Source organism: Prinia subflava, chromosome Z, assembly GCF_021018805.1.
Source record: "Prinia subflava isolate CZ2003 ecotype Zambia chromosome Z, Cam_Psub_1.2, whole genome shotgun sequence".
Classification (NCBI taxonomy): Eukaryota; Metazoa; Chordata; class Aves; order Passeriformes; family Cisticolidae; genus Prinia; species Prinia subflava.
In genome coordinates this window covers 15,440,245-15,464,472 of record NC_086283.1, presented here as the reverse complement: position 1 = coordinate 15,464,472, position 24,228 = coordinate 15,440,245, and the positions used below count along the sequence as shown (strand labels likewise).

Sequence of the window (24,228 nt, the reverse complement as noted above, 5' to 3'; positions counted from 1 at the left end):
GAAAGGCTGCCTTGATGTGGGCATTCTGGGGGAATTCATCTTTGCTGTTCTCAAAGTTTCAGTTTTTCCAGGTATTTTGTTTTGTTTCATTTCATTCCAGCTCCCCCACAACCCCGGCCTTAACTGACAAAGAGAAAACACAGGATAATCTCTTGGGTAAATAATATCTTAAACACATGATGGTCTGAAAACCATGCAGGGAGAATCCAGGTTTATTACTGCATCCATTACTTTACTAGTGTGAAAGTGGCCTCCTCCAGCCTGTCAGAGGGAAGGAACTGGCCAGCCTGTCATGTAGCTTTTGCCGGTGGGAGAAGACGTATGTGAAACATACTCCTGTCATATGTTTTTCTTCTGAGTGTTTGAGCCTTGTTGAAGGCAGCACCCTTGTTAAGGTGGGAGGAAGGGTTGAGCAAGGATGGATGTGTTGCTGGCAGCAGAGTCCTGGAACCACAAGAAAGGCACTCAGGAAAGTTGCAGCTTTAGGCTCTTGGTGTTCTCTGCTTTTGCTGAAACTGGTTTGTAACACACAAGCATTATCCGAAGTGCCCAAAGAGTAAAGTTTAAAGCCAGGCATCAGCATGCTTCCCTTGGCACCTCCTGTTCATTAACTAAGTAGCTGAAGTGATAAACATCAAAGATGCTTTTGCTCAGTCTTTCTGCATCTTCCATTCACCTGAATGTGGCACTCATATGAAGCTGTGTAAGGAATTGGCCTTTGGATGCTTGGTCTTCTTATCACAAGGCTTGAATCTATGCAAAGCATTGCAAATTAGTCTATAACGTTTGTTGAGGCTAAGTGGACTTAAACTATCTTAAAATTAAAAGGAAATCTTAAGAAAAACAAAACAAAAAAGTGCAAAAATTTCTTTTGATTAGAAAAGTGTGTACACACTTCTTCTCTGGTTGGTTTTCTGGTTAGGAATAATGTCTGAAGGGCTGTGAAGTAAGATGGCTTTGGAGTAATGTATCTATATCTCTTTCTTTTGCTTCTTTCTTCATGTACAAAAGAGCTCAGTTAGTCTGTGCCTGAGGTCGAAATTGGGTTTATACACAGGGGATTGTCTATTCTCTAGGAGATTTCAAAGCTTTCATTCAGCACATTTTTGACTACATCGTTTGTGGAATCTTTGGAGCTTGAACTCCATATTCCATTCCAAGATGTATAAAACCAGCACTGGCTTATACCACACCCTCTGTGTGTGTATGCTTGGCATTTCTGTGCCTCTCTGCAGGGCTGGAAGTGCTCCCTGCAGACCTCCCTCACCTGTGCACGCTTGCAATTTGGCATCCACAATGTGGCTTTGCTCTTTGTGTGATCACTCTGCTGATACCAAATGCAAACTGGCAAAAGATACCCCTTAGACACAAAACATTTGCTTGCCAGTATAGAGAATATGGACTGATGCAGGCAATGTTCCTGGATGATCAGTTCACTGTGGTCCTAAATTTAAGTGTGCATTTTGTTAGAGGGATAAACTGAGGTTTATTTCAACCTCTTTGGGAAAAAGAGGGAAGGAATGACAGTTACTGCAAGCGGTGACCCAAGAACAGGTTTTGCTGCCCATTGTAATTCAGGAGAAGGATTTTATGTATCAGTAAGTGGAGTGCATAAGAAATGCCAGGCCACATTTGTGATATAAAGAAAGGGCAGGATATGGAATTTGATTAGAGCCATCTTCTATGCATTATGTATAAGATAATACATTGGTGTCAGTTATATTGAGTAGAAGCCTTAATTCAGCTGGAGTCCTGCTGACATCGTAAACTGGGAGACAGGGAGTGGTTTATGGGCAGTAGTGGAGTCTCCAGACTGAATTATGGCCTCAGCATTCAGTCTGTTACCGAGAGTTGCAGTTGGTAGCAGGCAGTATATTACATGCTTTTACCCAGAGTAGGGCTGGTGACAAGGAAGGGAAAAACTTTATCACAGAGACACTGTGAGAAATGGAAGACTGAGTTATGGGCAAGACAACAATAGAGAACTATAAAACTAATGCAGGAGAAGAAGGGAGGATTTTGAGCTGGCCAGAAGGAAAGATGCCAGAATGGGAACAGAGCTAGCCCATGCACTCACTGGTTTGCCCCTCTGCCCAGTCTTGCCTCCTTCAGGGCAGGATGTGGCATCTCATAGTGGGCAGGGACTATCTTTGCCACTCCCATGCCTTCTTTTGTCCTTGATCCCTCACAGTTAGAGATGGCCTTTCACCGCAATGCCCAAAATTTTAAATATCCTTTCTAGATTTTCAGCCATAATTGTAATTGTATATTTCTGCTGTCTGCATAAATGGTCAAATCCTCTGTAAATCTCAATAAGTCCCTGGTCATAGTGACTTCCAGGAGCTCTAAGTCCAGCAGGATAATAGCTTACTATGGCAAAAATTAATGTTAGGTCTTAATTTCATTGCCATCATTTCCACTGTGGAGACAGAGACACCCAAGCTACCTTTGCCATTTCTGTTGCTTAGCTTGTATTCATTTATTATATGGCTTCTAACCTTTCTGTTCTCTAAGGGAGAATGTGATGATCTTTCAAATATTTCTTCTTATGGGAGTTGGTATGGATTTTTGTTACAAGTATGTGAAGATTCTTGTTGTTTTCCCTGAATACCCTTCATTTTTAAGCAAACCGAAAAGGACTGAAGAGGGAGAAAAAATATTGTGATCAATTTCAGAGTCTGAGGTCATTTTTCTCTGCAAAGCCTGCATCCGCTCTTCCTTTTCCCAAGCGGCTTTGAATTACACAGAATGTCCCTTTTGACTCAAGAATATTACACTCACACAAATACAACTGCATCCTTCTCCAAAAGGTCTGCTCTGCTCCTGATAAATTATTAGTTCTCTTGGTTGCTTGGAACAGATTGTTCCACTGCAACGATTGCAGTGGTGCAAGCTAGTACTGATGGAAAGTCTGGTCCTTGATACTAGCAATTGTGTGGAGTAAAATATCAATGTCCATTAGGCTGGAAGGGAGCAAGATTAGTTCTGGAAAAAGTACAATACTTGTTTCAGGCATCCAGGGTCTTAGTCACACATAGTGGAGCACAATAACCTTGTCACAGATGTTGGTGGACTGGAAGTGTGCTCAAGTTGGTATCTCAAGTAATTTTCCCATGGGTCATGGAAGATTTCACATACAAATGCAGACAAGTCATTGTCATCATTGATATTTCAGGGAGCCAAGAAGACATCTCTAAAAACCCAAGCCTGACAGTGTCAGAAGTGTACCTCAACACCCTTTTTAATTATCGGCAAGGTTGCTGACAGCTGAGGACAGGCATCTTAATATCCAAGACACCTTAAAAAAACCTCCAAACTCCTTAATGATACAAAAAGAGTATAGGTCACCTTCAATGCAGTGGATTAGTCAGAGCTCTGAAAAATCAATTTTGTTTGATTAGCTGCACTTGTAGCTAGATGGAAAGAGTTAAAGCCGGGCACCAAACAATGCAGGGTAATGACTGTTGTGGTGGGCTGCAATCCAGAGAACTCTTTGGTGCCTGTGTAACTGTGCATGTGACGAGAGCTGTCTGAAGTCAGCATGGAGGTAGAAGCCTTTCAGGAAATCCAGAGAGAGGGAGGTCTCTCCCCATTTTTGGAGGCCTGGATGGCATCCAGGGGGTAAAAGCACGCAGTGGTTCACCTCACCAAATCACTGGAAGTCACGACGATGTAAGGGTTACTCACCCACCACCGATTTTGCTACAAACCACATGGGCTGGTGAGCCAAGCATTGCAATCACTACTTCCGCCATGTCTGCCAATTGTGGGGGAGAAGTCTTCTATGTACAGAGCTGGTTAAAGGGAAACTGGAGTTGTAAACACTTGACAATTATTTAAAAACCAAAAGTACTCTATAAAACAGAGTAAAGGGAGAAGAAGAGGATTAAGGTTTTGTTGTATAGTGCTCAAAAGGCACTTTGTGCCTTAAAAGGCATCATGTCAACTAACAGATTCAATGCCAGCTGACACAGTGTGCCCCAAAGATGTTTTTTATCAGGAAACTTTGGTTTGGAGTAGGAGCCTCCTATACATAAAGTATCCGTCAGAATGACCCATGTATCTGTGCTAGTACTGACAATAGATGAAATAAATTCCTTTATTCCTTTCTCCATAGCTTAAATTTAAAAGGTTTAAAAACACGCTAAAAACACCCATTGCAGCCAGGAGCTTGACTCCCACTGACCTGGCACAAGTCTTGAGGTCTCAATGTCCAGAAATTTCTTTTCAAAATGGAAGTTCACTCTTAAATGGCTCTAGTGCCTTTTAATATTTTGCTCATGATCTCATTTGGATCTTAAGTATACCAATTTGGAAACAGCCTGCCTGACATCAAGCTACGAGTTTTTAAACTCATATGGTTTAATAAGATTAACTTGCTGCAGTTCTGATACAGTCTTCAGTGAAAGATTATTCAAATTAAGAATCAGTCAGAGGAGAAGTAGCCTCAGGCATAAAGTAGGAGTGAGGTGGTGCCAAAAATCAGGGCTCCAGGAGGCTTTGTTGTATCAGCCTTCACTGGGAGCAGAAACCTTTACTGCCAAATTAATGCACTAAGAGGGGAGGGGGGGAAAAAGCATAATTAAGAGATTAAAAACCAATAGTCCCTTTTTCAGCTGTCATCCTTGGAGATGTACACAAATATGCACCCACAGAAATGGATACATAGGGTTGGTGGGGGTTTTTTTGGTTGTTTTTTTGTTTTGTTTTGGTGTTGTGTTTTTTTTTTTTGGGGGGGGGTGGGGTTTTGGGGTTTTTTTTGGGTTTTTTTTGAGACTCCAGGATATGTATTAAAATAAGTGGTAACTCTTTTACACGTCTGCTTGAATTATGGAGAATAATTCACAAAGTACAGCAGGGCCACTAAAATGAATGAATAAATAAGTGAGTTTGAAGAATATACCTGCCAAATCTGTGTTTTGGGGCTCTTCTGCATAAAATAATTAATTCATGTATTTTAAGCATGTTAGTTTCTTCCAGTGTTTCCTTGCATTTCAGCAGCAGAGTATCTCCACCATGAATTTAATTTCTCCAATGTTGGTACGGGAAATCCTGATTGTGTAAACTCTTTTAACCCAAGGTTACATATTAATCCTCTTCCTCCCAAAGGGACACCCTCAAGGTTAGCAAATAATGTGCGATTTCCAAATGTGCACCATATTGATAATATGTATATGGAATTGGGGCCATTTTGGTTCTGATTTGAATTCTGAGCATGCTGAGCGTTTTTCCTTCTTCCATGAAGAGGAAAACTCTCAGCAGAGTTTCCATGCATAATTTCATTCCACTGTTTCAGCAGGAATAATGCAGCTGTGAAAGAGGAATGTGAAATCAAGAGCATATCGCTTTTTGAATATCACAAATTTTATTAGGGGCCTTACAGGAAGGAGGAAATCTATAGGACAGATTGGTCACAGTCCAGTGTTGCTCAGCATGAAGAGAAACAAAGAGGCAGTGCCTGTGGTGCTAATTTAAAGTTGTGTTGAGCATTGGCTACAGGAATGGCTGAAGGGCTTAGCTGTGAGCATGAGGCTCTGAAGTAAACACTGGGTAATTTTGAAATTCTTGTGCTGTGAGAGGAGCCATCATCAGGTTTTGGTGGATCACGGGAGGGCTTAACTTTAACAAAATCATACAAAAATGTGTTGACCACACAGGAGAATAAAGATATTGGAACACTGAGATTTGCAGGGGTATGTCTTTTGTAAGGGTGATGAAAACATGCTTATCCTGTCTTCTGTGGCATTTAAAAATACATTGAAAATAAAGGTGATGGCCTGCTGGAGTTGGTTGCCATATGGCATAGCTTGGTTGTCTTTATCTGGGTAAAGCTATTGCAGTAATGGGTAACTTATAAAAGGAAAAAGTTGCCGGAACATTTTCTTTCTGGAAAAGCATACAAAATCTGGTTTGGTTACATGAAGTATTTCTCTACGCTTCCTTCCCTCTCCCAGATGGCTATTGGCAAAATAGACAGGATACAGTATGATGTTTTAAGTATATGCATTTCTTTAATGTGCAACACTTGGCATGTTTGTATATACATCTAGAGTGACTGCATATATGTAGAGGAGGATGTACATATGAGAAAGTATAGCAACATGTGCACAGAAAAATAGCAAATGACAGCCTTTTTTAAAGAGAAAACAGCACAATTCTTGCCTTGCGCAAGGAACAGAACTGATTTAATATCAAGAAGGATGCAGAAGCAACACACAGTCTCTTCAGAGCCGATACCAGTAGCAACATCCACAAGACCTCAAAGATATTGCAGAGGACTAGCAAATCTAAATTTATTATGATGTAGATGTTGGTCATTTGGGTTTCCTCAAAACTGCAAAGAAAGCAAGAAGGTTTGCTGCCCTGGATATCTGTCAAGCCCATGCTTCTATACCACATATATTGCTAAAAGATTGCAGTCTTAATCTCCCACACAGGTGTCATGACTTTCAGCTTGGCACCTCCACACTTTTATGACTGCTAATCAATGAACTCACACTGTGACTGTATATCCCACTTTGGCCACTGTGTTTAAGACCACAGTAGGCAAATGGGGTCCGAGGGAGCTGGCTTCATAACGTGCCCAAGAATTTAGCTTTTGATTTTCAGCTGCTTAAATTTTTTCCTTCTTACCCAAGCTTGTCATTTGGTTATCATCTTATTATCATCTCATTATTAGGCATGAGAGATAGCTGTAACTCTTGCTTTAGTACTTCCCATTTTCTCCTGGCTTTAGTTTTTGCTGGACTTTTTCTTTCTTCCTAGGCTCTTCTCAGAGTCCTTTTGCTCCCGGGTGATCACTGTGTTTTCTCTGTGAAAACTGTGCTATTGTTGCTTATTTCTAAGTAATCCTTACGTCCTTTTCTTTTTAGTGTGGTTACAGGGAATCTTATTAGGCTGTGTGCAGGTGTAGATCCTGCACAGTGAAGTCGGAGTGCCCTGATTTGGAGGCACTCAAGATCTGCTGTGTTCCAAACAGCCTTTGTGTGGCTCCATCAGCAAGTGCCTCCCCTAGGGGATAGCACCCTAGGGAGGGCAGTTCCTATTTGCAGTGTCTTCCTACTGCTAGCATTATGTGGGGAAGCAGGTGGGTAGGCAACAAGCTCTTTGCTTGTCCTCTTCTGGCACTGAAGAGGCAACCTGTATTTTGCTGGGGAGTGTCATATAGCTGGGATTTCTTTGATGTTGCACAGTCAGCCAGTATGGAATTAAGTTAATATTTTACAGTGCTTTTGTTCTGACAATGTCCAGCCCCTTCAATCTTCCCAGCTCCTAATGAGTCGAGTACACCGACTTTTGCTGGTCTGTGCATGTGGCTCTGCTAGCGCTAGCGGATCAATCTGTGTTTGTATTCCTGGCCTTGAGCTGTGTTCTGAGATGGCAACAACCCTGAGTGTGGAGACTTCTGCTGCCATTTCAGCCCAGCTTTGAGTAAGTGATTAAGCTTTGTTGAGGCTCTGAGTAACCTGAGATGGTGTGCAAGGCAATGTGAGCAACAGAGCAGGGTGAAAAGTACAGGACTGCATGTGCAGGAAGCAGCCCCAGATTTGTTTGGAGCTGGGTGTGATCCATGATGTTTTTAACAGTGTTTTGTAGCATGAAGAACCTGATTCTGGAGGGTCTGGGGTAATGCAAAGCACTGTTGAGATTTAGTAACTCAGTTCAACTGAGAACATTTCCTGAATCATGGTGGTCATCTTTGCAAGCAAATGTTCACAGGGTCCAGGCTGTCACTTTGGCAAGTCTCCTGCTGCAGCTTTCAGGAGGCCACAGAAAGGGCAGAGAAGGAAGAGGAATGTGCTGGGCTGTAGGGAGGATGAAGAGTGCTTCACAGTGAAACCTTAATTCTAGGAATTGGCTTTCTCTGTCATGTAGTAAATTCATTAGTCATGTAGAGTTGAGGAAGTTGATTTATGGCTATTAACTATATTGAATTGACAAAAGTAGCTTCTTGAAATTTAGTTGCCAAAATTAAGGCCCCTCAGGCATTAACAGATTAAACTGCTTAAAACAATTTAATTATTTATCCTGTGCAAATGGGATAGGGTATTTCTAGAGTGATGCTTGTACTGCTTCAGACATATTTTAGTGTACTTGTGATTAAAGGTCTGTTTGTAAATCCTGTTAATTGACTATAGGCACAGAGTGATGGAAGAAAGGAAGGACCTTAGCTGAGACTTAATAATTTTTAATTTGGGGGATTTAATTAAAAAAAAAAAAAAAAAAAAAGAGAGAGAGAGAAATACCCATATGGTTTGAACTAATGCTTTCTTCTTTTGTCTTCTTCTGCTTTCCATAAACTCTATCAGCATCTGTCCCTACAGGAATTAAAGAAGCAAAAAGGGAGGCTATTAATAGTGCAGTATGTCTGTGTTAAACACAGTATTATGCATATATACTGCTATTTTTATTGCTGTAGTATGTGGATCAGGTGAGGTCCATCATGATAGCATCTGCATATACATCATTCCCCACCTGGAGACCTTAAAATAGTGTGCTGGGTTTTTTTTTCTTTTTTTGAGTGATCATGGCATGCAGTCATATCATCTCCAAAGGAAATGACTGTGCTGTAAGTGGCTCGTCCTTAAGTGCTATCCTACCCAGAAAGAGAAGGAAATAATTAAGATGACATGAATTATGTAGAACAGACTTGAATAAAGAGTGACAGAAGGGCTGGCTTTGACAGCTGGATGTTAAATGAAATTTGTTTCTGTTGTTATAGATGCATAGCCTGGTTTTAAATGTATAATTTATTTAGATTTATTTAAGGGGTAGAGTGAAAAAACAAGAAATCCCTGATGCGGAGAATTGAAATAATGAGTTGTTATACAAACATAAATAGTCATTACAAAATATTTTATTGGTCTATTTTTGCTGTATTTATAAGGGTTTTTTTAAGACTCCTTGAATCTGCATTTTACATGCATGCAAACACATGCTACATTTTACCCAGCAATCCTTACTGCGTGCTTAATTGAGTTGATAGCAAAAAGACATGAATACTCCTGACTGCTCCAGCTTGGCTCTGGGGAGAGAATGAATTTTTCATCTTTTCCAAAAGAGAATTTATCCTGAATGGCTGTTTCTCGGATTGTGTTTTACTACTCATACCTCTAAGAAGACTGAAGCTGTAGGTGTGGGAAGGCTTTCTGTTGAACCCTCCTGCACTGGCAGACTCGACTCTAGGCTGCAGGAACTTTATCTGTGAAGTTGGAAAAACTACAAAGAAGTACTTAATTGTGTTATAATTGGGGATGTGAGTGTGTGTGGGAAAAGGGCTGTTTCCCCCTCAGAAAAGCTTTCAGATGGTTGGCTGGGGTACAACTGATCCTTGGTTAGGATGGTATAATGCTTTATTGATGTGTCCAGCAACACTGCTGACCAAGGATTTATAGAGGGATGGGAGGAATGGTTTCTTCTGGTTATTTTAGACCAGGTCATATAGGAACTCATTTGCTATTTGCTTATGACTTTTCCACTTATACTATATGCAAATACATGCTATTGCTATAAATTTTATTTTTTACTAAGACCATTTTTTTCCAAATTCAGAGTGTTCAGCAGGCTATATTTATTTTATGGAGATTAAGCTGAGGGAGTGCTTAGGACTCGGTATTCCTGAAGCAGGCAATTATAGTAAAACTTGCTGTCAGAGGAAGTTCTTGCCTCCTCTCCTCTGATTATTGCTGTCCTGTTTCACCATATATAAAATTATACATGTTTTTCTCCTTTTTTTGGCATCCTGATACTGTCTTAGAGCTTTTGGGCATCCTTGGGGCAAGTAGAGGTTTCTTTTCTCCTGACCATCAACCTTGCCAGCTCTGTGCATTTGCTCTTCTCAGTGTGAGCACCACCTGGGGTTTTTAAGGTTTATATATCTGTTAAGTGTAGAAAGAGATCTCTTTCTGCCTGTCCATGGCATTTGCATTTCCTCTAGGTTGTTTGGAATCAATTGATGTCACTGATCCTTCTGCTTCTGCTGCTCCTGTTTGTTGCAGATGCATTTGATGCCTTTGATTGCTGCGGACACTAGAATTCTCTGCTAATTTGTGTCTCTGGATGACTGCTTAATTGCCTCTGACACCCCCAGTAACATGGTCAGGAATTTGCCACTTTGTCTTGAAAATCACACAATGTGCAGTTTGCTCGCAGGTGTTTTCTGGCACTTACGGACAACTCAAAACTGAACCTCTTTCTTTTGTATTTTTGCTATAGACTCCCAAAATTGCCTCTGAAGTTGCTCTTGCGTGGTGAAGTAGAGCTAGTTTGAGGTTTGAGAGGCACACAGGCAGCAGTTCTGAGGGATGGTGGCATGGCCAAACCCTCTGATTCCCTCTCCCATGCAAACATGCCATTTGCAGATTCAACAGAAGAGGAAGGACAGCTTCCCACACCCTCTGCTCCTCATCCCACTTCCACCCAGAAACATGCAATGTGTGGGTCATTGAATAATTCTCATTCTTTGTTGCCCTAAAATGAGAACTAGAGACCTATTCAGGTCAAGAATTAAGTTGCAGTAAGGGTAATTCATTGTTACGTACTTCTGTATCTTGGTTGGCTGCACTGGGTGACAGAACAAATGAGAATTTCAGCAGGGCAGCAGGAGCAGAGTTGTATGGTCAAAGCCTCTGGCATTTCTTACGTTCCTACAATTTTTTCTTGTGTGCTTTCTCAGAAACAACCTGAAGAAAGCAGATTTTCTCTCAGCTGAGGTGTGCAGTAGATTTTGTTTTCTGAAACAAGAAGCAATGCCATCTAAAAAGTCATTCTTATGATTAAAAAGTTGATTACCTCTTTGTATGTCTGGATCTATAACTTGCTTTAGAGGATTGATTGACATGCGAATACAGCGTGAGAATCCTTTAATCATTGTTTTCCTGATTACGATGAAAACTGTTCTTTCAGCTTGTCAGGAGATAAGTGCCACCTTGAGATCACAGCCCTGTGGGCAATTCCCACAGGGCTCAAGGAAAGACTGGGTTTCTAGTCATGAAATGCAGAGACTGTTGGCAGAGATTTTGTCCCCCAGTGTCCTTTTCCCACAGGTCAATGAGTTCATTTGGGACAAACATGGATCCTTCCTATGCCAGGGGTGATGACATTATATTAAGTGATCACAAAGTGGGGCCTCAGTGGCAGTGACAGCAGCTGCTCACGAGTAGCACAGTGCAAGGAGAACCACCGGAGACCCTTGGCGGGGTCCAGTGGCTTCATCAAGGCAGCAGGGGTGTGTGGGCATCCTCATGGATGGCGGGTTGCTGAGACCAAACTGGAAGGGAATGCTGGGTGTGACAGGAACCTGCTGCATTGTGTATGAAGTTGTAACTGGTCCCTTTTCTCTATCATTTCAAAGCAAAGGTTTTTGCCCTTATGGGAAGGCGAGTATTGAATATAGTAAGGACAGAGCAGTCCCTCTTCTGCAAGCCATTTTAATGTGTGCTTTGGATCAATAGAAAGAATGAAATGCTTGTCAATGCAGAAATTCTGGGAAGACTGTGTTGGGAGGACTGACACTATAGATACTGGAGGAATGAATTTGCCTTTTTGGCTCTCCAGAAGCCAGAAAACACTGGCTCAATAAACATAATAATAAAAAAAGTACTAGCAGGTTCCCTTCAGATTACTGAAGATGCCTTTTGTGTGCTGAATCAGTGTTTAGATAAGTGCTGTGAGCAGGGAGAAGTCCCCTGGATAGCTATTTGAAACTATTACTGCCAATAACTTCTTTTTCTGCTCTATTTTCTACTTAGATGTTGCTTGATGTGGAAATGGGTGCTATAGATTTGTTTTAGCATTAATTTATATGGGAGAAGTTACTCGTGAACAGTAAATAAAATCCTATTTTTGAAGAAATACTAGAAAATGGGATGTTTGCGACATTCTTGTGTATTAAAATGCATGGCTACATCAATAAATGCCACAGAAACATATTGGATAATCTGTGAAGTTCACATGGTATCCTTTTTACCATTTAGAAGATAATGGGGAAGAATGACAGTGTCTATATTAGTAGAGTCTTAATTTTAATTAATTGTTGTGATTTTTCTGCACATAAAGGCTTGCATCTGTGTTACAAAGCTCTTTAGTCTGACAAGTGCTTTTGCCTCTTAGAGGAATTTTGATTCAAAAAGATACTGTAAGCACCTTTGAGAGAGAAGAAATGTGTGTGAAAGCCTGATGAACAACTGGATTATCTTCTACAGTGATGCACAGTTTGGTTTTGTTGTTTTGCAAGGTTCTTTTGGAGGTGAGGGAATTGCTGCAGGTGCTACCTGCTATGTATTGTGGACTAGCAAATGGAATTTAGAGAAAAGATAAGAGAGCCAAGGCGTGTAGCAGGCACAGCTTGAAAGCAGACAGGTTTGGTCACTATAAAAGTGGGGGATAACAAGGATGGAAGGCTGTAGCATGGCTGAGAGGGATTTTAGGGACGTATTTTAGAAAAGAACTTGTAGAGGTGATCGAAGGAAGAAGAGGAGGAAATCTTGTGGGTGAAGGCAGAAGCACTCACTGGTAAGGATGCAAACCTTGATGTGGATCATCAGGCACACTCAGTGACACTCTGTATCTTCTGGGGCATGGAAGAAAATGGAGGCTGTCCCTTACTTCCTACACATCCCAAATTAGATTGTGCCCATGAGGGAGATGTAATTTAATTAACTCCGAGAACCTCAGCATTGCCGAGACACTGGAGTGGCTTCGCAAGCATCCCTATGACTTCACTGTGCATTCATTATCCCAGCCTGCTCTCCTGTCACGCCTCCCGCTTTCCAGATGATAAGAGCCTCTGCCTTTCCATTTGGTCGATTAAATGCTGTAAATTCTGCAACGAGGGGCAAAGCATTAAATTTCTCAAGCATGTCTGTGCGTCTTATCGTGGAGCCGATTCCATGTTGCTAACAGTATTTGATTCATACTGAAGGAAAATTGATGACCTGAATCCTCCTCGCATAAGAGCTTCATTGTTAACATCTCTTGTTCTCAGCCATCTCCCTGGTTTTTTTTATGCCTTTCCATTCAATTTATCAAGCATGCTTTCAGCAATCAAAGGCTAGAAAATCTCTTTCATTCTTAAGCAACATATTCTGTGTCATTTTATCAAGATATGCGGAGCTCCTAATTCTCTGAAGAAAAGCTAAAGAAGTGGGAGCTGTAGCTTACCATTGTCTCCCATGTCATGTTAATGAAGGCTTGCAGCCAAGGTGACAACAGAGCATTCCCAGTAAAAGAAAACTCCCTCACATGCTCAAGGAGCCGTGGGTAACATAACCTTTCTCATTGCATCAGTGTTCACTGCTGAAACGCACAGCTTCAGCTCTGGCACGTGGTAAACTGCTTGGGGAGGAGGCTTTGAAATACCTGACCTAGGAGATGTAGAAGGACTGTGTGTGGATTTAAAAGAATAAGGAATATCAAGGGAGTTGACAGATGAAAGAAAGCAGGCAATTAAAACTGGTCAGGCAGCATCAACATGAGTTCAAATAACCTCCTGCTTTAGAGAGGGCAGAATCTCAGGTGGATTTTGTAGTCTGAGTTGTCTGGCTCTTTGTGGTCAGGCTGCTCTCACCATTACCACTTACTTTGTTCGTGCTTTCAAGATTCATTCTAACTCTTTTCTATTGCATAATACACCTGGTATTAGGCCCCTGTTTATGGAGACTCAGAAATGGGTTAAGCAGATTTAGGAAAACACAGGAGTAGTTAGGGATGCAGTTAGCTGTGGAATGGACCCACACATAATTTTACTGTGTGTTCAAGAAGTGTCTCTAAGGCTTTTTTGATGTTGTCCTTTCTTAAATGAGGCTGAAAGATGAATAACCCAACTAAATCCAACCTTTTTTTGCTGTGTGCTTACAGTGACAAAACATGTGACTCTCTAGTGTTTTGAGGGATTTGGCAATTACATTTTGTACAACATCCACACTAGATGAAGAATGGCAGCATTTGAGTTATGTTTTGACATCTGAAGAGAAGGTGGCATGTCAGTTCCAAAGGTAGCTTTGTTGAGGAGTGAGACTTGATTATTTTGCGAGACCCTTTAAAGATGGGCAAGATTCACCTAACAGCTCTGAACAGGCGCTGAGCGCTTTGGAAAATTTGACCCTGGAAATGTAACAGTCAATATTTGTAACCTGCTGCTGGTTATTTCAGATTTGCACAAGCAATATGCACACAACTGCTGTTTATTGGGGAGAGGACTGGGGGGAAAAAAAGGCATATAAACTTAATTGAAAGCATCTGTCTGCTGGTCACCCTTTCTGTTCAGTGCAACTGGCAGGTCTGCTTGCTGTATGGCCACTGCAGTGCACAGTGGGAAAGGGTGAGATGATTACTGATGTCAATAGTTAGGGTAGCAAAAGAGGGGAAGAGTAAGAAGGATGAAAGGAAAAATAATTTTTTCACTGTTTAATACCTTTGGTTACCTCTTGCTTGGCTACAGTAACCTCTGTGGAAGCTGCCATCTTTGTAACCCCAGGAACAGTCCAAATCTGTCTCTCAAGTTGTTTCTCTCATCCTGTGTGCTTGAAACTGCAGCCCTCCCAGAAAAGCAGGAGAAACTCCTTGTAATAAATTACCCATCACCCTATATGATTGACTCTATTTTTGTCCTACTCTTTTTTTTCTCCTCTTAAATGCACTTGGTATTTCAGCCTCTAAAGAAGAACTCCTCTGACACTAATCACTTCCCATCCATTCAGACATTTCATCTGATAGGTAGTAGAGTTGAATAGCTTGAAGATGTATGGCATAGAAATTATTGGGAAATGGTCAGAAATTGCATTTGGTGGTTTGCCAGCTGGGATTTTTTGCTTCAGTCTATTTGGATTTGTCATGGTGACTTTGGAGCATTTGATTTCCTTCTTGTTAGTGAATTTTGGTTTATTCAAAATCTCTGAAATTGTTTTGAGATATTAATTGCATTCAAGCTGGTGGCAGGGAAGTCCAGATATCTTAAATAGTCCCCCAGATGACTTAGTATGACAGCAATCTTAAACTAGCAGCCTTTTCATTTTTGTAGTGTTTTAAAATAAACAGATACTGATGCTTTTTCTGTTAGTCTTTCACCCAGTTTTGTTTTCTGATGGTCATAACAGACAGCATGTACATTCTGCATTAAAGTTTCTTTGTTTGTGTCACAGTTTTTTAGCTATTTCTTGCTAATTGTTGTTTAAGTTGCAATGGGGCTTTCTTCAGAATATCCTGGCATCCAGACTCTGATCCATCCCACGGTGCTGTTTTTTAATCCCTTCACACAGCTGATTTCTCTCTCACTGTTTTCAAGATATCAGAGCTAATTACCCAGAGGTATGGACATAATTGTGCCAGAATGCTGGAGCGAGGGGTGGTTTTGGTGTGCACTAGAGAGCACTTAAGATGGAATTGAAATACATTCTCTCATAGGTCTCTTACTTTGAAGTGTTCTTGCAAACTTCAAGTCAGGACCCCAGTATGCCCCATTTTCTGTGTGTGTTTCCACGTGTTGTATATACATGTGTCTTTTCCTCTGACATAGGTCATCAAGCTGAGCTGTCAGGTATGTCTTGTTATGAGAGAGTCACTTATTTGAGCAATGAATTGTCTCCACTGAATTAATTTTCACTCCAACGGGGTTTTCAATGAAAGTTTACAGACACTATAGTTTAGGCAGGCAGCCAACGCAGAAGGGATTTCTGCTTGTATTTCTTTATTTCAGTGCCAAAGGAGGATTAGCTTGTGCTGAAAGGGTTAGAGAGGTGAGCCAGAAATGCTTGACCTAGTCTTTACTAGACATTTGCTCATTATTTTCTTTTGAGCATTCTGAAAGGCCTTCTTCACACATGTGGGCAAGAACAGGTTAAAAACCATGTAGACCTGCCAAAGCTTTACAAATCTCTTTACTAGCTTTGTTAAATCAAGCTAAAAGAAAACCTCTGTATCTTTTTTTTTTTCCCTTTTATCCCCTTAACACTGCCCTCCATCCTCCAGCCCTCCTCCCCCTTGCCCCATAGGATTTAGGTTTTCCTTTTCAGCCCACACATCTGTAAGTGCCTGCTAGGTACAGGAGACACATTTTCATGGTTCGTTAGCTTGGCTTTCCAGCCCTAGCTTGTCAGTGCCCCCGACTCTGCAAGGTGTTCAGAGCTTTGTTGGGTTGCTTGTGACAGTGTTTGGATGAGTGCTGCGAATTTTCTGTAACACATCGGGTAATTTACTTGAATGTAGCAGGAGCTGGAAGATGGGAATGAGCTTTTGATCTCTGACATTGTGATATCAGCAGGGGAGAAAATAAAAAACACCTCAGAGTCAAGATATATTAAATTAGTTGGAAGGTAAATTGACAGAGAGTTGGCAACAAATACATGCTCACTAACCCCTTGAGTAAAGTGGGGGTATGTTCCAGCAGTGGAAAGTAGTTTGCCCTGAAGCCTTTGTCTAAGAAAACTGAGTAGTAATAGTAAGAGCAAAGGCTTAGCACTTCCATATCCAAGAACTTCTTGGGGGACATCACAGCATTGCCTTAAGAAAATGGAAGTTGTTAATACAGTAAGGAAGTCATCACATCTTATTTGGAATTCTTAACTATTTATTTAAGGCTCCTTCCTCAAGTGATATCCTATCAGGTTGCCATTTGAGAAAAAAAAATTCCATGTCCCTCTTTTATAAGTCAGTTTGTTTTCCTATTTCCCTGAGTAGTGCTCTGTAGTAAATGTAATGTAGTTCATTTAATGACCACAACATTGCAGACTGCCAACACTGTCAAATGGACTGGCACAGGAAGCCTTTGAAATCTCCACAGTAGTTTGATGATAACATACCAAATATAATCATCAAGCTACACTGATCCTAAAAAATCCACCAGCCTTCAAACCCGAGCGAAAATGCAACATGTTTCCATTATCACCTGTCAGTGTGCTGGGACACCCCCTGCTCCACCCTTTGGAGGAATTGTGTGCACACCTAAGATGGTAAATGCATCCTGTAGCATAAGTTACCAACGTAGTTCCTGTATCCAGTGGCTTTTGTTGAAGTTTCTGAAGTAGCTATTCAACAAGCATGCATTGAAATCCTTCTGAATCACTTCCTAGAATCGCTTCCCAAAGGGCTGATCTCAGGGCAGATCTGAGACATGGTCTAAATAACTTGTGTGCAGATTTCTTCTGCACAAAATCTGACAGTGTCTTTTTGGGAGCAGTAGCAGGATGGTAAATCCTGAATGCAGTGCGACAAGGAAATGTGGAACAAAATGGTATATCTTAAATTTAGGCCAGGAAGCCAGAACACATCAAGGAGCAGCTCTGCGTTAAGGCAGATGTGCTGGGCACAGAGGGGAGCAAACAGGGATGGGAAGCAGAAGGAAGATCAGTAGTTAAACCACTTAATCAAGTTGTTGTTCCACAGCGGAGTACGTAGAATGTGTCCACTCTTTGTAAGCAATTTATGTGCTTGGTTCTCCCTCAAATCTGCATGCGTTTATGTTTTCTTCCCAAGGATTCCTCTCTATTTAATAAAATCAAACCCAATTATTGAACTATGGACTTCCTTCATTAAAACTCCATGTGCCCAGATTTCCCAGTAGTCTGCCTGGAACACAAATACCTGAGTAATTTAAGCAGGTGGCCATTTGCAGCATAATTACTGCAGTTGTTGCTGATAAATAACAGCCTCAGCTTGCAAACCCCAAGAATATCTAATTTGTTTGCCTGCCTGCAGTGGATTGTCTTCTGTGCAGAATATAGATGATCCTGCGGTCACAAGCCAGAAAAAAAGTAAGTTATTTCAATTCATCCACTCTAGTCCTGGAAGCACTTGCAAGCTATTGGCAGGATCAGGGCTATCATTTGCTTCTGTGAGGGCACCTGGTTTGTACCAGCTTTAATGATGTCCTAGTGTTTCAGAGAGCAGAGGAATCCTGAAGCAGCTTTCTAAAGTTTCCACTTGGTGATTTTGTTTCTGCGTTTATCAAATTGGCCACTTTCTTCTCTGTTATCTCTAGCTGATAAATGCATGTAGGGTTTGACCATTTTGATTTTTACAATAATATTTTTACACTAGTTATTTTAAAAAAAGCTTGGATTTTAATGCAGAATCTGTTTTTGGTTGTGGTGGGGGTTGTGGGTTTGTTTGTTTTTGGTAAAACTCTCCTTTGAGGTATGACAGATTTTGGGAAAATTTTTCACTGATGATTAATTTGAGTTTCTTTATCATCATAATACTAATCTTAGTAGGTGTATGCTCTTATGTATAAGACATATTCAGAGATGGGGGATCCACAGCTTCTGAGAGCAAACTGTGCCAGTGCCTCAGCACTTTCACACAAAGAATATTTTTCCTAATATCTATTCTAAATCTAATAATCTTCAACTTAAAGCCATCTCCCCTTTTCCTATCCTTACATGCCATTGTAAAAAGTCCCTCTTCAGGTCTCTTGCAGCCCCCTTTGGTACTGGAAGGGTGCTATGGGGCCTCCCTGGAGCCTTCTCCAGGATGAACAGCCCCAACTTTCTCAGCCTGGTGAAAAGTAACATCAAGCAGTTGCTCAAGAAATGCATTAAATGACTTTGCCTGAATTTGTATACATCTTTTACACCATTAAAGTTTATTATATGATTGATACTACAGACTTGCATTGGTATTACCGAATTTCTGGGTGACAAATTGATGGAGGGAGAGACGAATTTGGTTACAACTGCAATTTTTAAGTATGCCAGCTGAAAAACAAGAGAGATAATTCAGTTGAACATTAATATTTTTGGGTTGTGGGATAAGAAGTTTCTTTTCTTTGATCTTTGAAAAGCTGTCTCCCAATAGATATTCTCAGATGCCTTCTGGGGAGCTTGGAGTTGTAAACCTTTTGTCTGCCTAGAGACATCTTAAAAAATAATAAAAAAATAATATATAAAGCATATAACAAGCAAATATGCAAAATAACTTTGCATGCAAAATAACTTTGCATGCAAAATAACTTTGCATGCAAAAGCTTAGCATTCATGCTAACCCTGTATATCGATCACAAAAAATGAGTCTTAAAGGAAGTTAAATCTAAACATTTTTAGACAGTTAAATTGCAAGCATTTTTGATACATTTGATGTATTGCCCATACCAGTGTTAGTGAATACAGTCTTTTTTTTTGAAGCCTTCCAACCATTTGGTGGTGATATTAATTCATATTTGTTAGAAAACTGCTTTATCTAGTTAGTTTGAGCTGCTGAACACTGAGAGCTTGTCAGTAGAGTTGGTAACCAGATTTTGAGTGATTCTATTGTCAATACATTGCACAAGACAGCAGAGTGCAGATGCCTTTGTGGAGAGCTATACTTTGTGAAATATTTCAGCTGTATTTTGTGTTTCTTGACTAAGCTCCCAATGGGCGAGAACTGCATATTGAAATTCACCTTGTGGTTTGAGCCTGATCTCACTCTATTTCTTGTTGCTCTGCTTACAGCTTCTAGTTTTCTCTTCACTATCAGTCTGAGTCAAGCATACTAATGATCTGGCACTCACTGGAGTTGGAAAGCTTTGTAGGTAGTTATACTGTTATTAAATCCAGCTCCTTGGGGTTTTTTCCATCTGAAGAACATGATAATCTCCACTTTTCCTTTTGTGACAGTGATGCCACTGTCCCATATAGCTCCACTATTTACCAGTCTCTGTTTCAGTGTCTTTTATATATTACTGGCCACATACTCATTTTTAATATTTCACAGAGTAGATCCAGGTTCTGTATCTTTTGGATGAAGCCACTTTTGGTTGTATGCAAGCAAGCTGCCATTATAAGCTGCCAGAACTTGGACTCCTTTTTTGTTGGACATGTTTTGTAATGGCATAAGAATTTTGGCATGCCACGTTGTAGAAGCTGATGTCAGTCACTGCTGTCTAAACACACTAGATTTCCTATCAATTACACCACTAAATCTTTGACAGATTCTGCCAATCTTTGGGTAAATGCTTCCCAGTTCTTCATTTTGACAGCCAAAAGAGGAGAGGGAATTGAGAGCTACTTTGCAAAGAATGTACAGTATGAGGAGTGTGTTGAAGTTTTTTTAACTGACTTTTTCCTCAGTTAAGAAATCTATGGTACGTTTTCATTGGTGTGCACTCACTTCAGATGCCTAGCATGAGAAATGTCCTAGTGTAGTGTCTGATTCTAATTTAACTTAGTTTAGCCATTGTTTCTTTTTTTAAAATTTTTTTTGAGTGAATGGTGTATTGAGTTTTGTTTTCACGTTTTAACCAAAGAGCTTGGTGGTTGAATAAAGAAGAAGACAAATGTCAGTCTCTGTAGCACTGACAATTTCCTTGCCTTGAATACTAAGGTATCTCTGCTCAAGACATCTTTGAAGCAGTGTTTCAGTGAGAGTGTAAGGAGCTTCCAGCTTCATGTCTAGGACTGTCCGCTCATTTCTTTCCTTCTCAGAAAATCAACTGGATGCTCTGTCGAAGGGAGTTGCCTCAAGGCCTGCACCTTAAACCCAACATCTCTGTAAATTGCTGGATCCTTTCTCCTGTACTGTGCAGTTTCACCTATGTGTTTATGTATATGTATTTTTAGGGGTTTTTTGAAATAGATGTCTGCATTTGTAGACATATGCCCATATGATAAGTGAAGTTATTCTTGAAACTAGGAACTTAGTGTTAGCATATCCCTGTGCATATTACTCAGTAAAATTAAATTCTGTTATTAGGAACATGATTTTATACAGATGTGATCAACATTTGAACAATAGTGGTTGAAACGTTTTTCCCGTTACAGTCATTAGCTGTCTACCTGTAGGTACTCAGGAATGGTATTTTAATAAGCACAGGTAAGCCATCTGAGGAAAGGCAAAAAATAATTAGGGAATATAAACCTGATGTATTTTATCACAGCTATTTGTTATTAGTCCTTAAAATAATTGTATTTTAATTGGCTCGCTGCAGGGTTGGGTGACTACTAAAGAGAGGAGTCAAAAGTCATTTAATATAGCAGTTCATTGTGGCTTTCAGTGCTGCTGTTACTTGCTTTTACATGCATACAACAGTTAAACATAGGCAAATTATTGGAACTGGAGTTAATATTCCCCTTTGGGGGTGATGGGGAGCCCAAAATGGGCAGCCTGAGCAAGCCCTTGCACTGGTGTGGGGGTCATCTCTTCAGACTATGCCAGAAGTCTCCCAAGACCCTTTGCAGCTCTTGGAAAAATAGGCTAAAGTTTAAATGCATGTTCTCTCCTGTAAATTAATAAACTGTTATTACTTTGTTTTCAACAGCTGAATGCCTTTAACATTCCTTTTTGACAGAGATTTTCAGTGTCTCCACCTCCCATCCATCCTTTCTTTTTGAAGAAATGTTTTCTTTGGGTTCACTTCAGGTTGAGAAATTTGTATTGTATGTGACTGTTGCTTACAGTGAGGGAATTCTGTTTTAATCCCTTAACCATCACTAAACAGGGAAGGAGTTTGTTCTTTCAAGTTGATGCAGGAAAGCATAGTGATGATAAAAGGATATATTGTTTAAAACTGCTGTGAAAAGCTGCTGTCTTTATTGCTGTATCCACCTTCCTTATCCATGATGGGCTTAGGAGGAGCTTTCACTCACTCTTTGACCAGGGAGATCTTCATTGTGGCTGCCTTGTGCGGGGCAAGAGAAGAGAGAGAGAAAAGGGGAAAAGAGCTGCTATAATCATTTTGCATCCTGGTTAATGGCTCAGTTGAAGGTTGGGAATCCTGTGATGTACAAAGAGATTAATTAATGATCTGCACACATAAAGCTGAAGCACTAAAATGGGATTTTCTGCTCTTGATTGTCCAGGATTTTTTGGTGGTTTGTTTGTTTGTTTGTTTGTTTGTTTTGGCTTTTTTTTTTATTAATAAAGGATGGCCTTCTTTCTGTCTTCCTGCAAGTTTTGATCATGATATTAATACAGTTTTCTAAAATATGTGAGAAAGCAGCCACAGTCAGTGATTTAGTCATGCAGATACACATTCACAACTACACTGAGCATCACCAAAAACATGATTTGTGTTGGTAAATAGAAGACTGTACAAGACACAGTGCTTCTTCAAATCTAAGCTTTCAGCTTTTAAATTAGACTTAATGTAAGCAGATTCTTTACCTCTTTAGATAAATTCTGGGAAGAGAGGTTTTAACAAATAGGCCTGAAGGCTGGGCAGGTTTCACTGTTTATGTGTGGATACTAAAGGAAGCTGACTTTTCATGTGGTCTCAAAACGGAGTAAAGACACTTAAAGGGCTGTTACAGTTACCCCTGGTGATACAGCACCAAGGCAGGGATGTCTAGAAATTGAGTTCTCATGCCCTGTGGGTTGCTGATCGGCAGAGGAATAAAAGATTAAATGGAAATTACAATCCATCTGGAAAGGATTTGTTATTACCCAGGATGGACTGGAGTCAATAAGGGATTTTATTAATTCAATTAATAAAATCTTTTTCCTCTTCCTGCTAAAAAAGAAATTAAAAAGAAAGATAGATAAAGTGGCTAAAAAATAAGGTGTCGGTGATGCGATTAGAAAGGTTCCTGCAATTTTGCAATAATTTGCTTTGAATTAAGCATAATTTGAGTGTTCCTTGGGGCACTAATGCTTTCCCCTCCCTGCCTAGTTTCAGGCTATATTTGTTGGCTTTTTTTTTTTTTTTCCCCTTTCTTTTTTTCTTTCTTTCTTTCCCCTTCTTTCTCTAGTTAGACCTGGCCCATGCCCCTAATTGTGACTGTGTAGAGGCTACTTCTTGCAGGTTCTATCTCTGATAGTGTTTGGGTGTTTGCCTCCAGGTGCCCTTGCCAGCTGCTTCCCTGGAATTAGAGCTTTGCTCTTCCCAGGCTCTGCTCGGCCTCTCCTGCCTGCTAAACACCAATGGTTTGGATGTGGCTGGCTGTAGTTACATGAGTCTCCCCAGCAGGATAAGACCCACCAACTGCTGTTTTTTGGTTCTCAGAGATTTGTGCTTTTATTTTAAACTAGCTCCTTATCAGCAGGGCACACACTGAACTATCTGGGAGATGCATTAAGAAGTAGATTTTAGGTGAAAGCTTTATTTGTTCCATCTGTAATTAAATGATTTGTTCCAAACTCATAAATCTTTCCTGGCTCTTTCTTTTGCCACTAACTAACTCATCCTTCCAGCTCATGTCAGGCATTCCCTGCTCCCTTTCTAGATCAGGTTTCCTTCATTGCCTCCTTTCTTCTTGCACCTTGTGATGGATTGGATTTTTTTCCCCTAAAAAAATGCTCCTTTTGTTCTTCCTAGCAGCTTCCATTTCCATGGACTTTTTGTGAAGAAACTGGGTTGTCTTTTCTCTTTGCTGAGCATCTTCCTGTCAAGTCAAAGCTCCTAATTTTTGGCTGGCTCCTGACCCTAGCACGATTTTGGCTGTGTTAGCTGCTTGAGGCTAAATTAGCTGGTTCTTCCTTCTCCTCACAGTTCCTTTCCTTTATGCATCTCTCTTGTCCCCCATCAATCACCGTGTGCCAGCCTCGGAGTCTGGCAGGAGCAGCTGGCACCTCCCGCTTCCCCCCTGCAGCCGGGGATCCCACTTCTGGCCCATTATCCCTGCCGGAAGGACTCATGGCTGGTTTCTGTGTGCTTTGTGCTCCGCGGAGCTGGCCCCCCACTCCCTCACACACCTTCTTCTGCCCTCGGTGCGAGGCCGTGCCGCAGCTGAGATGTTCCTGCCGTGCAAGCTGCATTGAGCTCTGCTTAGGTGGTCCTCAGCTTCTCTGCTGCTCAGTGCCTGTCACTTTTAGTTGCCTGACTCCTGTTGTTTCCTGCTCGAGTTCTCCATTAAATTGCTGCTGTGCCCTTCTTATGAATCTTGTTCTGATTCAGATATGGTTGGAAAAATACATTTAAGCTTCAGAGGACACCCCTGAATATGGACTCCCCAAAAGAGAAGACTTCCATTACAAGGAGAAACATGTGGAGGGGAGAGGGTGGCAGTGCAGTGCGGTTAAAATTGCTGTGGAAATCTAAGCTAGGTCTCTGGGATCAACAGTGACACTCTTAAAGATTGTTGCCCTTTTGATCATGAGAGATACTTAACTCTCATACTGCCAGTCCAGAGTTGTGGAAGAGCTCCATCCATTGAAGAGTCCTGGCATTGCCACTGCCATCCCCAATACATCTGCCTTCAATCCTTAGCCAATTGTGAGTTCTGTTTAGTGATATTATCCAAGAAGGACTGAGACTTAGGTGAGCTCTCGTGACTCTGTGTGCTGTTTTTGAACACTGTTGTTTGGAGATGAGTGAAGGAA

General features: G+C 40.8%; 1 protein-coding gene across 8 annotated transcripts in view; it reads left to right on the top strand.

Moving 5' to 3' along the window:
• The window catches only part of ADGRL3 (adhesion G protein-coupled receptor L3), a 491,700-nt gene that overhangs the window by 234,610 nt on the left and 232,862 nt on the right, over positions 1-24,228 (top strand). The window lies entirely within an intron of this gene.